Raw genomic sequence first — 18,068 nt, 5'->3', positions numbered from 1 at the left:
TGAGAAGACCAAACCTACGGATAGTAGGAGTAGATGAGAATGAAGATTTTCAACTTAAAGGGCCAGCAAATATCTTCAACAAAATTATAGAAGAAAACTTCCCAAACCCAAAGAAAGACATGCCCATGAACATACAAGAAGCCTGCAGAACTCCAAATAGACTGGACCAGAAAAGAAATTCCTCCCGACACATAGTAATCAGAACAACAAATGCACTAAATAAAGATTGAATATTAAAAGCAGTAAGGGCCTATCAGAATTACACCAGATTTTTCACCAGAGACTATGAAAGCCAAAAGATCGTGGACAGATGTTATACAGACACTAAGAGAACAAAAATGTCAGCCCAGGCTACTATACCCAGCCAAACTTTCAATTACCATAGATGGAGAAACCAAAGCATTGCAGGACAAAACCAAGTTCACACAATATCTTTCCACGAATCCAGCCCTTCAAAGGATAATAACAGAAAAGAAGCAATACAAGGACGGAAATCACGCCCTAGAACAACCAAGAAAGTAATCATTCAACAAACCAAAAAGAAGACAGCCACAAGAACAGAATGCCAACTCTAACAACAAAAATAAAAGGGAGCAACAATTACTTTTCCTTAATATCTCTTAATATCAATGGACTCAATTTTCGAATAAAAAGACATAGACCAAAAGACTGGCTACACAAACAGGACCCAACATTTTGCTGCTTACAGGAAACCCATCTCAGAGAAAAAGACAGACACTACCTCAGAGTGAAAGGCTGGAAAACAATTTTCCAAGCAAATGGTCTGAAGAAACAAGCTGGAGTAGCAATTCTAATATCTAATAAAATCAACTTCCAACCCAAAGTTATCAAAAAAGACAAGGAGGGGCACTTCATACTCATCAAAGGTAAAATCTTCCAAGAGGAACTCTCAATTCTGAATATCTATGCTCCAAATGCGAGGGCAGCCACATTCATTAAAGAGACTTTAGTAAAGCTCAAAGCACACATTGCACCTCACTCAATAATATTGGGAGACTTCAACACACCATTTTCATTAATGGACAGATCATGGAAACAGAAACTAAACAGGGACACAGTGAAATTAACAGAAGTTATGAAAGAAATAGATCTGACAGATATCTACAGAACATTTTATCCTAAAACAAAAGGATATACTTTCTTCTCAGCACCTCCTGGTACCTTCTCCAAAACTGACTGCATAACTGGTCACAAAACAGGCATCAACAGATATAAAAATATTGAAATTGTCCCATGCATCCTATCAGATCACCATGCACTAAGGCTGATCTTTAATAACAACATACATAATAGAAAACCAACATTCATGTGGAAACTGAACAACACTCCTCTCAATGATACCTTGGTCAAGGAAGAAATAAAGAAAGAAATTAAAGACTTTTTAGGGTTTAATGAAAATGAAGCCACAACATACAGAAACTCATGGGACACAAAGAAAACATTTCTAAGAGGAAAGCTCATAGGTCTGAGTGCCTCCAAAAAGAAACTAGAGAGAGTACATACTAGTAGCTTGACAACACACATAAAAGCTCTAGAACAAAGGGAAACAAATTCACCCAAGAGGAGTAGACAGGAGGAAATAATCAAACTCAGGGGTGAAATCAACCAAATGGAAACAAGAAGAACTATTTAAAGAATCAACCAAATGAGGAGCTGGTTCTTTGAGAAAATCAACAAGATAGATAAACCCTTAGCCAGACTCACTAGAGGGCACAGGGACAGCATCCTAATTAACGAAATCAGAAATGAAAAGGGAGACATAACAACAGATCCTGAAGAAATCCAAAACACCATCAGATCCTTCTACAAAAGGCTATACTCACAAAACTGGAAAACCTGGATGAAATGGACAAATTTCTAGACAGATACCAGGTACCAAAGTTAAATCAGGATCAGGTTAATGATCTAAACAGTCCTATATCCCCTAAAGAAATAGAAGCAGTCATTAATAGTCTCCCAACCAAAAAAGGCCCAGGACCAGATGGGTTTAGTGCAGAGTTCTATCAGACCTTTTAAGAAGATGTAATTCCAGTTCTTCACAAACTATTCCACAAAATAGAAGCTGAAGGTACTCTACCCAATTCATTCTATGAAGCCACAATTACTCTGATACCTAAACCACAGAAAGATCCAACAAAGATAGAAAACTTCAGACCAATTTCCATTATGAATATCAATGCAAAAATACTCAATAAGATTCTCACTAACCGAATCCAAGAACACATTAAAACAATCATCCATCCTGACCAAGTAGGTTTTATTCCAGGGATGCAGGGATGGTTTAATATACGAAAATCCATCAACGTAATCCATTATATAAATAAAATCAAAGACAAAATCCACATGATCATCTTGTTAGATGCAGAGAAAGCATTTGACAAAATCCAACATGATAACCCATTCATGATAAAAGTCTTGGAAAGATCAGGAATTCAAGGCCCATACCTAACCATGATAAAAGCAATCTACAGCAAACCAGTAGCCAACATCAAAGTAAATGGTGAGAAGCTGGAAGCAATCCCACTAAAATCAGGGACTAGACAAGGCTGCCCACTTTCTCCCTACCTCTTCAACATAGTACTTGAAGTCCTAGCCAGAGCAATTCGACAACAAAAGGAGATCAAGGGGATACAAATTAGAAAGGAAGAATTCAAAATATCACTTTTTGCAGATGATATGATAATATATATAAGTGACCCTAAAAATTCCACCAGAGAACTCCTAAACCTGATAAACAGCTTTCGTGAAGAGGGATATAAAATTAACTCAAACAAGTCAATGGCCTTTCTCTACACAAAGAATAAACAGGCTGAGAAAGAAATTAGGGAAACAACACCCTTCTCAATAGTCACAAATAATATAAAATATCTTGGCGTGACTCTAATTAAGGAAGTAAAAGATCTGTATGATAAGAATTTCAAGTCTCTGAAGAAAGAAATTAAAGAACATCTCAGAAGATGGAAAGATCTCCCATGCTCATGGATTGGCAGGATCAATATAGTCAAAATGGCTATTCTGCCAAAGCAATCTACAGATTCAATGCAATCCGCATCAAAATTCCAACTCAGTTCTTCAATAAATTAGATCCTATATCAGATCCTATATAAGATAATCCTATATCAGTAGGGGACTAATATCCAATATATATATAAAGAGCTCAAGAAGGTGGAGTCCAGAAAATCAAATAACCCCATTAAAAAATGGGGCTCAGAACTAAACAAAGAATTCTCACCTGAGGAATACCGAATGGCTGAGAAGCACCTGAAAAAATGTTCAGCATCCTTAATCATCAGGGAAATGCAAATCAAAACAACCCTGAGATTCCACCTCACATGAGTCAGAATGGCTAAGATTAAAAATTCAGGTGATAGCAGATGCTGGCGAGGATGTGGAGAAAGAGGAACACTACTCAATTGTTGGTGGGATTGCAAGCTGGTACAACCACTCTGGAAATCAGTCTGGTGGTTCCTCAGAAAATTGGACATAGTACTACCAGAGGATCCCACAATACCTATCCTGGGCAAATATCCAGAAGATGTTCCAACTGGAAAGAAAGACATATGCTCCACTATGTTCATAGCAGCCTTATTGATAATAGCCAGAAGCTGGAAAGAATCCAGGTGTCCCTCAACAGAGGAATGGATACAGAAAATGTGGTACATTTACACAATGGAGTACTACTCAGCTATTAAAAAGAATGAATTTATGAAATTCCTAGCCAAATGAATGGACCTGGAGGGCATCATCCTGAGCACAAAAGAACTCACATGATATGTACTCACTGATAAGCAGATATTAGCCCAGAAACTTAGAAATCCCAAGATACAATTTGCAAAACACATGAAACTCAAGAAGAACGAAGACCAAAGTATGGACACTTTGCCCCTTCTTAGAATTGTGAACAAAACACCCATGGAAGGAGTTACAGAGCCAAATTTGGAGCTGAGATGAAAGGTTGGACCATCTAGAGACTGCCATACCCGGGGATCCATCCCATAATCAACCTCCAAACGCTGACACCATTGCATACACCAGCAAGATTTTGCTGAAAGGACCCAGATATAGCTGTCTCTTGTTAGGCTATGCTGGGGCCTAGCAAACACAGAAGTGGATGCTCACAGTCAGCTATTGGATGGATCACAGGGCCCCCAATGGAGGAGCTAGAGAAAGTACTCAAAGAGCTGAAGCGGACTGCAACCCTATAGGTGGAACAATAATATGAACTAACCAGTACCCATAGAGCTCATGTCTTTAGCTTCATATATAGCAGAAGATGGCCTAGTCGGCCATCATTGGAAAGAGAGGCCCCTTGGTCTTACAAACTTTTTATGCATCAGTACAGGGGAATGCCAGTGGTGAGAAGTGGGAGTGTGGGGGGGAAGGGGGGGTAGCGGGAGAGTATGGGGACTTTTGGGATAGCATTGGAAATGTAAATGAAGAAAATACATAATTAAAACAAAAATAAATAAATAAATGATAGATTTTGTAATGGCACCAAAAAAAAAAAAAAAAAAAAAAAAGAAAAAGAAAAAGAAAAAGACTTGGAAAAATTCCAATACTTAAAAATACTTGAAGATTACTAGATTCTTCAATTGTTTAAAATAAGTTCTCAAAAGTATTTTAAAAACCTACCACACATCAAACGTTTGTGAATCAACTACTACTTTACATGGGTGGATTCTGTAGAATAAAAAGCTTATATTATAAAAGAAAGGTTTCTTGTTAGAATTCATTATGAAAAAAAAGAAAAAGAAAAATTAATAAAACACAAATGTAGCAGAAGACATGCTGATGGTTGTCTCAGTCAGTGTCCAGTTGCTGTTAAGAGACACCATGGCAATGGCAACCTTTGTAAAGAAAAGTATTTCATTGGGACTGGCTTATAGTTCCAGAGGTTTAGTTCATTGTCATCATGGTGGGGAGCATGGTGGCAGGCAGGCAGATATGGCACTGGAGAAGTACCTGAGAGTTCTACAGTCAGATCCACAGAATGAAGAAAGACTGATACACTTCCTCCAAGAAGGCAGAACCTACTACACCGAGGCCATAGCTCCTATTCCTTTCAAATATTGATACTCCCCTGTGTCTAAGCATTTAAATCTATGAGCCTATGGGGCCCATTATCATTCAAACCACCAAAATATAATAAAATATAAATATTTGACCATAAGTTCAAATCAATGATTATGAAACAAAAGTAGAGGAAAAAATAATGGCAAAACTAGTTGTTTGTAACATATGAGCATCAAATGTATACTAGTTTCTTTGCTAAGGGAAGTAACATTGAATTCAACACTGCATCACAAAATAATCCTTTCGAACATATTTTAAAGTGTGAGTAAATTCAGCATTGTATAAAATGCTGAGCTTAACGGGATATTTTCTATATTTACATTTCAAATGTTATCCCCTTTCCCAATTTCCCTCCCTCCCACAAACACCCTATCACATCCTCCCTCACCCTGCTTCTATGAGGAGGTTCCTCCACTAAACCATGCACTCCCACCTCCCTGCCCTCAATGTCCCCTATACTAGGGCATCTATTGAGCCTTCATAGGACCAAGGACTTCTTGTCCCATTGATGCATGACAAGGCCATCCTCTGCTTATATGCATCTGGAGCCATGTGTACTCCTTTGTTAATGGCTTAGTCCCTGGGAGTTCTGGGGCATCTGGTTGGTTGATAATGTTGTTCTTCTTATGGGGCTGCAAATCACTTCAATTACTTCAGTCCCTTCTCTAACTCCCCTATTGGGTACCCTGTGCTCAGTCCAATGGTTGGCTGCTCTTTGGTTGGTGGTTCAGTCTCTGAGAGCTCCAAAGGTTCAGGTTAGTTGACTCTGTTGGTCTTCCTGTAGAGTTCATATCTCCTTTTGGTCTGCATTCCTGCTCCTGACTCTTCCATAAGAGTCCGTAAGTTCCATCCACTATTTACCTCTAGGTCTCTGCATCCCTCTGAGTCAAGTGCTGGGTGGAGCCACTCAAAGGCTAGGCATGCTAAACTCCTGTCTGCAAGCATACTAGAGTATCAAGAGTTGATGCTTGCCCATAGGATAGGTGCTTACCCCTGGGTTGGCCATTCCTTCAGCCTCTGCTCCATCCCCTGTCCCTTCCTTTCTTTTTTTTTTATTAGGTATTTATTTCATTTATATTTCCAATGCTATCCCAAAAATCCCCCACATGCTCCCCCACCCACTCCCCCACCTACCCACTCCCACTTCTTGGCTCTGGCATTCCCCTATACTGAGGCATATAAAGTTTGCATGGCCAATGGGCCTCTCTTTCCACTGATGGCCAACTAGGCCATCTTCTGATACATATGCAGCTAGAGACACGAGCTCCGGGGGGTACAGGTTAGTTCATATTGTTGTTCCAACCTATAGGTTTGCAGATCTCCCCAACTCCTTGGGTACACTCGCAAGATTTTGCTGAAAGGACCCAGATATAGCTGTCTCTTGTGAGACTATGCCGGAGCCTAGCAAACACAGAAGTGGATGTTCACAGTCAGCTATTGGATGGATCACAGGGCCACCAATGGAGGAGCTAGAGAAAGTGTCCCTTCATTTCTTATAGACAGAATAAATTTTGGGTCAAAATTTTGTGCGTGAGTTGATATTCCTATCAACCTACTGTGGTTCCTGCCCGGCATTAGTAAGTAACCTCTTTAGGTTCCATATCCCCACTGATGTGAGTCTTAGATAAGGTCACCCCAATTTATTCTTAGGTCTCTGTCATGTGCTAGAGATGCCCCCTAACTCTCAACCCCAGTCAGTCGCAGCTTTCCATTCATTCTCACGGCCATTTGGCTATCTCTCCTGTCCCTTCCCACACCTGATCCTGAGCCTCCCCCCCCCCCCCCACATTATCCTCTCCATCCCCTTCGACCTGCTTCCTGTGACTATTTTATTCCCCTTTCTGAGTGAGACTCAAACATCCTCACTTGGGACTTCCTTCTTGTATCAATTCTTTGGTACTGTGGAGTGTAGCATGTGTATATTGTATTTTATGGCTAATATCCACCTATAAGTAGTATTATCATGTTCTTTTGGTACTGAGTTACCTCACTCAGGATGATATTCTCCAGTTCTATTCATTTGCTTGTGAAGTTAATGATGTCTTTGTTTTTAATAGCGGAAGAGTATTCCATTGTATAAATGTACCACATTGCTTTATCCATTCTTCAGTTGAGGGACATCTTGGTTGTTTCCAGTTTCTGGATATTATGAAGAAAGCTTCTATGATCATAGCAGAGCAAGTGTCTTTGTAGGATGGTGGAACAACTTTTGAATATATTCTCAGGAGTGGTATAGCTGGGTCTTGAGGTAGAACTATTCCAAGTTTTCTCAGAAACCTCCAAATTGATTTCCAAATTAGTTGTACAAGTTTGCACTCCCACCAGCAAAGGAGGAGTGTTCCATACTTCTTGCTTCACATCCTCGCCAGCATGTGCTATCACTTGAGTTCTTGATCTTAGCCAATCTGACTGGTTTAAGATGGACAGTTGTTTTGACTTGTATTTTTCTGATAACTAAGGATTTTGGACATTTCTTTAAGTGTTTCTCCACCATTTTATGTTCCTATAATAAGAACATTTTGACAGGAAAGATGGTATTGCAGGCCTTCAGCAGAGTGACTTCTGATGACTTTCTCCACTATCAGCCTACACAGCACTTCCCAGCCTGGAGAAAACTAGGCAGAGGTGAAAACTTCCAGGTCAGTGTAAGCTTGTTATTACTGGGTCCAGTGATCAAAGTGTGTAGGATCTTCATAAAGAGCATCTCGCCATCAAGTTCTGTTGAACAACCAAGAGCAATGCCAATAGCCTGTATTATTTTCATGGTCTTAAGAAACATCAGACCAAAAATTCAAAGGGAGGTACTCATGTCTGGCACTGTGACACTGGGATTTTTGTTTGATAATCTGTGGCTTCTGGGAAGAACATTATCTGCCTCATGTAACACCAATTTAAGTGTGTGTGTGTGTGTGTGCGTGTGCATGTGTGTGTGTGTAACATTATAAAATAGATTTCCATATGGCTTTTGCTAAGACCCTTAGTTATGGATTAGTTAGTTACCTTTCCCCCACCCACTCCCTCCTCTTCTTTTTCCTCCTATAATTTTCCCAACTTAAAGCCCCTAAATTATGTCCTAGGGGAGAGCCTACTACTACTATTTTTCTAAATGGACATAGTATTAAACTGCCTTCTAAACACTTGTCCTTTCATTCATAATTTAGTGCAGCTCTTACTCTTCATCACAGAAGCACCTTTTTGTAATAAATAGAGGCTAATACAGACTCCCAAGTACTGGTCATAGTACAGAGAATTAGTGGCTGTGGAGTGCTGAGCTCTAAATGGGGCATCAATATCATATCCCCATCCCACCCCTACAAACTCAGGGAATGTCATGGGGGAAGGCATGAAAAGATTGTTAAGAGCCAAAGGACAAGGAATTCTCTTGCAATATATATCTTCTGGATATGTTAGACACATTGTACCCATGACTGACTACAGATGTAGTTGTCTGTATAAGGCCTGCCCAAGATCAAACCAGTAAAAACTCCAGGGTCTACCTAATAAGGAATCATAAGGCCCCACCCATGGCTGAGGTACCACTGGCAGTTGTTAACTAATGACAGAGGGAGAGTCAGTTTGTTTGAGAAGTATAGTAGCTAGTAGTGTTCTCCAGTGGATAGCAACACTAGATTCAATGGATTCTATAAATAAGAAAATAAATAAATAAATAGGAAGATGATATAAACTATGGAGATAAGAAAAGGGATACAGGAATTTTAGAAGGGGGAGTAGTGAAAATGAGTATGATCAAAACTTACTGTGTATATGTATAAAATATTCAAAGAACAAAGAATTGCTCTTTAAAATCACATTAAATAGCATATAGGACAAAATCTTTCAAACTTTATAAGCTCTTGACAAAGCTATTGGTTGCTCTCCAGAACCTGATAGTAAGGCCTTATTTTTGAAGACAACATTACAAATGAACATAGAAGAGTCAAGACGGTGTCCAGGTAGTTTTACCACCACTGATAACATTTATGGCATAGGAAGCTACTCTGTATGCTACTGGAGGAAAGAAGTAACCATGAATATCACTCAGTCACAAAGCATCTGAACTATAGTAACAACCTGCATGCAAGATATGCTGGTGCAATCATGACATAAGCTTCATGGAGTAGCCAGCCATTTTTGACTGGATTTCTAGATGGAACCCATAACTAACCCTGCTAAACTGGCCAGACTTTATGCTGAGACTATGTAGGTCATGAACCTTGGGAAAAATCTACTACTATTCTTCTGATAAAGGAGCATAACAATAAAGCATGGCTAATGACACCCTGCTATATATTAGTGCATTGCTCAAACATCTACAAAAAAGAGGATACTCAAAGATTGTAAGACCCAGAAGTGGTGGATGACTCCAGGGAAACAGCATTTTGTAGACACAGCAGGACTGGTGTGCATACGAACTTATAGAGACTGAGGCAGCAAGCAGAAGACTTGAGAAGTTTCAAGTCAGACAAAATCCTGGCACTGTAAAGAGGAACTGGGTACAAAGTCCTATTGCTCATCAAGCAGCTACTTGCAATTAATACCTACAAGGAAAGGCAAAAATCAGTTTCCTCCAACAGAATGTTACTGGATATATCAGCCATATTCCAGTACAGGTTCCATGTCCAGGGGTAGCAACAAAAGCAAACAAGCAGCTTTTAGTCTAGCTTTGTTTGTTTGGTCTTTTGTTGTTGTTATTTTGGTTTGGATTTGGGTTTGGGTTTGTTGTCGTCGTCGTCATTGTTGTTGTTGTTGTTGTTGTTGTTTGAGGGAGAGAGAAAGTGAAGGTATCTGTGTAGGGAGGAGGGAGGCTATGAGAAGAGTAGAGGGAAGGGAAAACAAACAGTAAATAATTGTATAATTTTGTTAAATAATTCTTATATACCTCAGGCAATACTTATACATGAATAAAATACCTTTGGAAAATTGTTTTGCAATCATTACTAAATCAAAACAAATATATTTGTTAACAATTTCATTCCCATATGTGTACTTCAAAATGATTGTTTATGGATCAACACAGAATATATGGAGAATATTTTATTAAAATTTTCTTTAAAGTAACTTAAAACTAAGAACAAACTATATGTCTTATAACAAGAAACTGAATAAATGTACTGTGATATGAATAAGATGAGATACAGGGCACAACAGAAAGGAGTAAGTGTCCACAGGAAATCACTGATGTGTCTCAAAAATATGATGAGCTAAAGAAGCCATTAAATATACAAAAATTGTACATTGAAGGATTCCACTATTCTAAGATTCAATAGATGGTGTTGTCCATGGAATATCAACTATTAAAAAACATAAAAAAACCCCAGAGATCCCAGGAATTAAAACACCAACTAAAGAGTACACATGGAAAGTCCCTTGGCTCCAGGTACATATGTAGCAGAGGATGGCCTTATCTGGCATCAATGGGAAGGGAGGCCTCTGGTCCTGGGAAGACTTGAAGTATCATAGGGAAATGCTAAGGCAATAAGGCAGGAGTGAGAGGACGGGTGAGGGAACACCCTCATAGAAGCAAAGGGGAGGGGAGGGGATAGGGCATTTGTGGAGGGGAAACTGGGAAGGGGAGTAATATTTGAAAAGTAAATAAATAAAATAACCAATTAAAAAAAATCATGTCCGGGTATGGGAGGACATAAAGACTATTTAAGGTCAGGGAGCTTGCTCAGTGTGTAAAGACACTGCCACCAAGTCTGTCTACCTGCATCAGTCCCAGGAATCTACAGTAGAAGGGAAGAACTGAATCTCAGTAGTTCTCCTCTGACCTTCATATATATACTATGTAATGGGAACACAAATGAGACATGCACACAATAATAATGGTGGTGGTGGTGGTGGTGATGTCAAGAACAATCCTCTGAGTACTAGAAATGTTCTCTACTTCTGAATACACCTGATGGTTCCATATACAAAATATCATTGATCTCACCAATATTCATATACATAATATATACCAGAAATATATAGTATATACCATCAGTTTTTATACCTAGGAAATTGAATAGAATGGATAGCTAAATGCAGAAATTGAAAACTGCATAATTGAAATAATAAGTAGACTATAATATGTCTCAGAAATGACAAATATTAAAAGCAGTTTCTGGGGAGAAATTGGAGATTAAAGAGAAAGACTGTGTCCATCAAAGCCTCAGCAGAAAGATGCAAGGGGAGACGATCAGACAGCCATGCTGCAGCTTCCCTGGGCTGGTGTCTTCACGGTGACATCAAAAATCTACTTCTGCATGTATTCAGATGACAAGGTAGACATTGATGTTTCCAGAACCACAAGCTGACGAGGACCAGGAAAGAGCAGAAGGCCCCCTTTGTCTCTTCCAATTCTTCCTCTTTGAGCTCTCTATACAGGAAGAGTCTTCGGTGGTCAAGCTCAGCAGTGAGTGGGGAGACAATAAATTAGTAAAAAAAAAAAAAAAAAAAAAAAAAAAAAAAAAAAAAAAAAAAACTCATTTTAAAATTTTGTTTAGAGTTGAATGTAATCTTTTTGGTTAAGGATAACAAAACTTTCTATTTCTAATAATTTTGGAAAATAAGATATTAGGACATCCTATGTTCTAGTCGTCATAAACTTGAGAACTCTGGATATTAAACCTTAACAGTCAGCATCACTAGTGTTTTCTAAAAAGAAAAATTCACTTTTAAAAGTAAGATTTTTTTCTCATTTTTGCTGACACTTTCCTCACTATCTAGGACAGTACAGATGTGTAAAAAAAAATGTTCTGCAAGTCTTCAGTGTTCTGTACAGTGTCTAGCATGGAGTCGATGCACAGGATCCATTGCCAACATATGGTACATTGTCTGTCTTTGTATAAAGAATTATGGTATTATCACATTCTTTTTTGCCATTTAGGCTATTAAAGCATTAAAAGAAGTGCTCATCAGAGCGAGACATGAGATCAGTTATTTAGTTTGGGTACAATGGGACTAAGATACGGGCTGAGACACAGTGAACTTAAGTGTGCAGTTTCTACAAGCCAATCTCTTCAACCAAGCATGCATTTGCTGATTAAGAAATTAAATTCCAGAAATGTTCCACAGCTTGCCCATTGTCACAACTACAAATGCAAGTTTTTTCTTCTCTGTAGCTTTCAGTTCTTTTGTTGAATGGATTTGCAACTAATATTATCCTTTTAAAAACCCGGAAAAGAAGCAAGCCGTTTTAATGGGTTGTGATGATTTATATTGTAGACTCTATTACATTGAGAAGTGTCTGAGTGACTATTAAAACAAATACCTAAGTGTGTCTATGATAGTATTTCTAGAAAAAGAAATGCAGTCTCAGATGTGAGCAATACCATGCAACAGGCTGAAAGTGAGTGTATGTAGAATAAAAAAGTAAAGAGAAAAAAAGACAATTCGTGTAGAATATTTTCTTCTCCCTCCCTCCCTCCCTCCCTCCCTCCCTCCCTCCCTCTCTCCATCCTTCCCTCTTTCCATCCCTCCCTCCATCTCTCTTTCTCTCTCTCTCTCTCTCTCTCTCTCTCTCTCTCTCTCTCTCTCTCTCTCCCAGATTTTCTGGTACTACACATAATATCTATTCCACTGGTTTCTTTCTAGCTTTATCTCATTTCTTCTTCATATGTCCCCACTCTTCCTTTAGTGATTGTAAGTATTTACGCTATTGCATCCTAGAAGTAAATGCATTCCTTATAAATTTGACAAAAAATTACAAGTGTGCTTTGAGTCTCAAAATAGACTTGGACTTTTGAGTTATATTGTAACTGTTCACATAAGGGTTAAGGGATTAATGTAGTTTGGTTGTGTGGGGGTTAGTTATATCATGTTAGTGTCTAGAACTAATATATAGTTAGCATAATCTTCCCATCTATATTTGGAGAATCTGTATAGGAAGATTTGTTTGGGTGTGAAGTCCGCAAGTGACTAACCTATGATAGTTAAGGTGGATTGATCATTTGATTACGTTGATAGATGCCTAGATGATTAGTGAAGAACATTTCAGGATGTGATCATTCCCAGAGAGGATTAACTAAGAGGACTGGGGAAAGCACGACTTGAACTGGACATCACTATCTAATAGACTGGGCCCTCTATGTAATAAAATGCTTGCCAGCACAGACACTTGCTATTTGGCTGCTATTACATGAGCCTCATCCTCTGTAACATTCTCTCAGTCAATATAAATCAAAACTACTAGCACCGATAGCCAAAATAGTCTTTTCTTCTTGGAAGTTGTTTTTCTAAGGTATGTACCACAACAACAAAATCTGGTTAACATAAGCCTAGAAAACAACCCTACACTGTGCTGTGAAACTTTCCATGCAGTAATGAATTGATGCATCTTCAGATTTTACTTCCATTCATTATATACTAACAGCTGACAATAATAGTTGACTGCTGATATCAGAATTCCTATTAGTGCATCTGAATATCCCCACATACAATTTCCATGGCTACAACACCATTAGCAGGCATGCCACCTTTACAGATGGGCAAAAGGGAACATAGAGAAACTCCGCAATAAATCAAGCCAACACACAGCCTATGTTGTAGCAAATCAATGGACTTACTAGAATTTATTTTATTTCTTCTCCTTCTTTTATTCCCTCTGAAGACAAATAGTCTTAGAACTTGAAGCTCAACTTTTATATGCATGGCAATTCCTTTTATTGACATTGCTGAAAATGAAAATTTTGAATTAAAACCTGCTGCTTTCTCAAATGACCCATAAAATTCACACATACTGTTATGTAATAAACCATCCTATAACTGGCCCTCATAACAGCCATGGTTTTATACCAAGCTAGGATTGTACTGCACCACACTCCTTGCAAATTGTAGCTGAGTTCAGCTGAGGTAAGATAGCCTCCCTTATGGCTCTAGACTCTAGCCCAGTGATTGTCAACCTCTGGGTTGTGACTTCTTTGAGGGTTCCATATCAGATATTCTGCATATCAGTTATTTGCGTAATGATTCATAACTAGGAAAATTACAGTTATGAAGTAGCAACAAAATACTTTATGGTTGGGGTCACCACAACAGACAGAACTGTATCAAAGGGTCCCACAGCATTAGGAAGGATAAGAAGCACTCTTCTAGATAGTCAGTGGTAGGCTGTGGTAGACTGGCATGCAGTGGCCTCGGCTAGGACAAGTCTTGTCTTCTCCCTCTTGCATCCCTCCAATCAGAGGCACTTAATTTGTTCTCATCACATCAATGGTCCAAGGCAGTGCATGGAAATGCAGAAGAACTGTCAAGCTATGTGTTCCATTCTCTTTGCTTATGTAGCCAAGTTTAACCCTAGTATGGGATACTGAAACCAAAATCCGTAACTACAGGAAACCTGAAGAATTGGAGCCACCAATTGATAGACACTTATATATTTCCAGCATTTTTCTGGACTGCAGTCTTAAATGACCCACAGTAAATCCTTTTTGTTTTTGCTAATATGTATAATGTTTATGTATCAAAGCATTCATCTTTTCCCCTGAGAACTCTTGTAACTCAAGTGGTATATCCTGAAGAAATTACCAAATGTCTCATTGGTAATGAAGATTAACGCCTTACAAGGTTTGCTGAACTACGGAGCCACTTCAGATTTCTCCAGCATATAGTAATATTCAATTCAGCTTTATTTTATGATAAAGTAAATGAGCTAAGATAAATGAAAGGCAATGTCTGCAAATATTAATGTTAATTTGAATCATTGTGAATTAACACCTTCTGCATAACAGTCTGTACATGGTGAGTTCATTTGGTTGGTGAATGGAGCAAATACAGATAGAATTGTGCATCTTATTCTCGATCATTTTACCCTGGGGGCAGAGGGGCTATTATTTCCCTTGATAGGATGAACAAACACTGTACCAATAATGGGGTTAACTTAACCTGTCTGAAAACTCTTCAATGGGTACCTGCTATAACCTTAATTCTGGGAATACAAAAATGAGCAGTACATCTTGTCCCCGTTTAGTTCCTCTGTTAGTAGACAGAATGTGGTACATAGTCCACCCTTAGGATGCCTCTGTAAGAGCTCAGGAGATGTCAGGGCATTGTGCTCACATGAGTCTGGCAAGAAAAGAGTTCAGGCACCTACCAGGAGGTCAGAGTCAGAGACCTTTGATATTAGCTTGAGGTTTGTTAGTAATGAGATGAGTGAAAAATCACTAAATCAGGCCAGGAAGATATTCCAGAAGTTCCTGGGGTAGGGATTCTATAAATGGGCAAGTGTGTCAGCACACATCTGAAGTGAGTGCCCCAAGGACATTGTGGATATCGAAACAAACTGGGAAGACAGAAGAGAAAACAAGTTCATTTCCCAGCCTCCCCTAGTTTGACTCAGTAAGTCACAAAACAAATAAAAAGGCAGAATGCAGAAGAAGGACTTGTAGGGAGGTGAAGGGAAGGCAGGAGAGGGAGTTAAGACAGTGTGGGTGAGAGACATCAGATGTATTCCACACATGTCCAAATTGTCTAAGAACTAGTTTAATAAAAGTTAGACAGAGACTAGTTCCTCTTGGAGACAGTGGATCTAAAAAGTGATAATTCTGTGTAGACTTGACACAGTGGACTATGTAATCAGGAATTTGGAGCTGAAGAAATGCAAATCTCATCTTCAAAAGCAAGAGATTGAAACCGAAAAATATCTGTAAAACTAACACAACATACTAAAATACTAGCAACAAAAAATGGGGCCTTGGTGTTTTTAGGAGCATATACAATTATGTCAGAGGATTAAAGGAGGAAGCTTCATAAAGCAATATTTTGGGAAAATGTAAATAAATAGGAAATTGGTCAACAGAGTGTCTACATGAAGTGAGGAGGTTAGCAGCTGAGAAAATGCACTGGTGCTGCTTTGAAACCCAGTGCAGTCTGTGGCCCTTTAGTCCTCACAGTAGGTGTGCTTCGATCATTGGGGGGTTTTGAAATGACGAAATGCCTAATAAAAATTGGGGGGAAAAGACAAAAAATTTACTGCGAATCCCCCAAAGAAGCAAGAACGAACGAACGAACGAATGAAAGAAAGAAAGAAAGAAAGAAAGAAAGGAAAGAGAGAGAGAGAGAGAGAAGAAATGACAGTCCTGTACTGACAAATTCCATTTCTGAAGGTAAAGAAGAAATTTTTAAAATTATCAAGAGCATACACCTGTATATGATACAGACACAGCACATACCTGTTTACCACACATGTGAAGCTGAGGTAGAATTATGAATATGAGGTTAGCCTGGGCTACACAGCCAGACTCTGTCCAAGTACAAGATGGACAGAAGGCTCAGTGAATAAGATTTATTGCTATGAAAGCAAGAGGACATGAGTTCAAAGCCCCAGCATCCACATAAGAAACTAAACACGGCAATTCTTTCTGGTGACCATGGATTTGTAGGCCAGAGACTAAGAAGACAGCCAGTTCAAAATGGTGAGGCTCAAATTCAGTCTCAAAACACAAGGCAGAACATGATAGAAGACATCTGGCATCTTTATTTGGCTTCTGCCTGTTTCTCATAAATCCATTATATATGCATGCACACATATAGCACGTGCTCACTTGTGTGCACACAAACACACACACACAGCAGAAAAGCCCCATTTATCTTATCTAGCACTAGTCCTACATATTGACCTAACAGGCAAGGTGTCCCACTGGTGTTATAGTGTCAATACTATTTATGAATCTAGCTAGCTATTCTCTTAACTGGAGTAAGTCCTGCTCCAAGGAGGTAATTCATATATGATACTGTAAACATGTCCAAAAGGCATGACTTCAGAGGTCATAGGCTCAAGAAGAGGAGCTTATTCATGTTGTTTTGTTGCTAAACTGCCTTCAAAATATTGAAACTATGGAAACAACACCCTTCACAACAGTAACAAATAATAGAAAATACCTTCTGGTAACTCTAGTCAAATAAGAGAAAGATCTGTATGACAAGAACTTCAAGACTCTTAAGAAAAAAACAAAGAAGACCTCAGAAAATGGAGAAATCTCTCATGCCCATGTATTGGTATATTAACATAGTAAAAATAGCCATCCTACCAAAAACAATCTACAGATTCAAAGCAATCCCCATCAAAATCCCAACACAATTCTTCAAAGACATGGAAAGAGAAATTCTCTAATTCATATGGAAAAACAAAAAACTCAGGATAGCGAAAACAATTCTTAACAATAAAAGAACTTCTGGGGAAATCACCATCCCTGATGTCAAGAGGTACTACAAAGCAATAGTGATAAAAACTGCATGGTACTGGTACAGAGACAGACAGTTTGTTCAGTGGAATAGAGCTGAAGACCCAGAAATAAAACCACACACTTATGGATATTTAATTTTTGATGAAGAAGCCAAAAATATACAATGAAAAAGGGTGTCTTCAATAAATGATGCTGGTCTATTTGTGGTCAGTATGTAGAAAAATAAAAATAGATTCATATTTGTCACCTTACACAAAGTCCAAGTGGATCAAGGACCTCAACATAAAACCAGATACACTGAATCTAATAGAAGAGAAAGTGAGAAAGAGCCTTGAACTCATTGGCATGGAGAGAAATTTCCTAAACAGAACTCAAATGGGTCAGGCTCTAAGACCAAGAATTGATAGATGGGATCTCATGAAACTGAAAAGCTTCTGTAAGACAATGGACATAGTCAGTAGGGCAAATCAGCAACCTACAGATTAGGAAAAAAAAAAAAAACTTCACTAACCCCATATCCAATAGAGGGTTAATATCAAAAAATACATATAAAGAATTCAAGAAGCTAACATCCAAAAAACCAAACAACCCAATCAAAAAATGGGGTATAGAACTAAACAGAGACTTCATAACTAAGGAATCTCAAATGGCTGAGAAGCATTTAAGAAGTGTTCAAAGTCCTTAGTGATCAGGTAAATGCAAATCAAAACGACCCTAAGATTCCACCTTACACCAACCAGAATGGCTAAGATCAAAACCTCAGGTGAGGCACATGCTGGCGAGGATGTGGAAAAAGAGGAACATTCC

This window comes from Mus musculus, chromosome 1 (genome assembly GCF_000001635.26).
Source record: "Mus musculus strain C57BL/6J chromosome 1, GRCm38.p6 C57BL/6J".
In the NCBI taxonomy this organism is placed as follows: domain Eukaryota; kingdom Metazoa; phylum Chordata; class Mammalia; order Rodentia; family Muridae; genus Mus; species Mus musculus.
The sequence above is the reverse complement of the archived record's forward strand: the minus strand, read 5'-3'. Positions refer to the sequence as shown.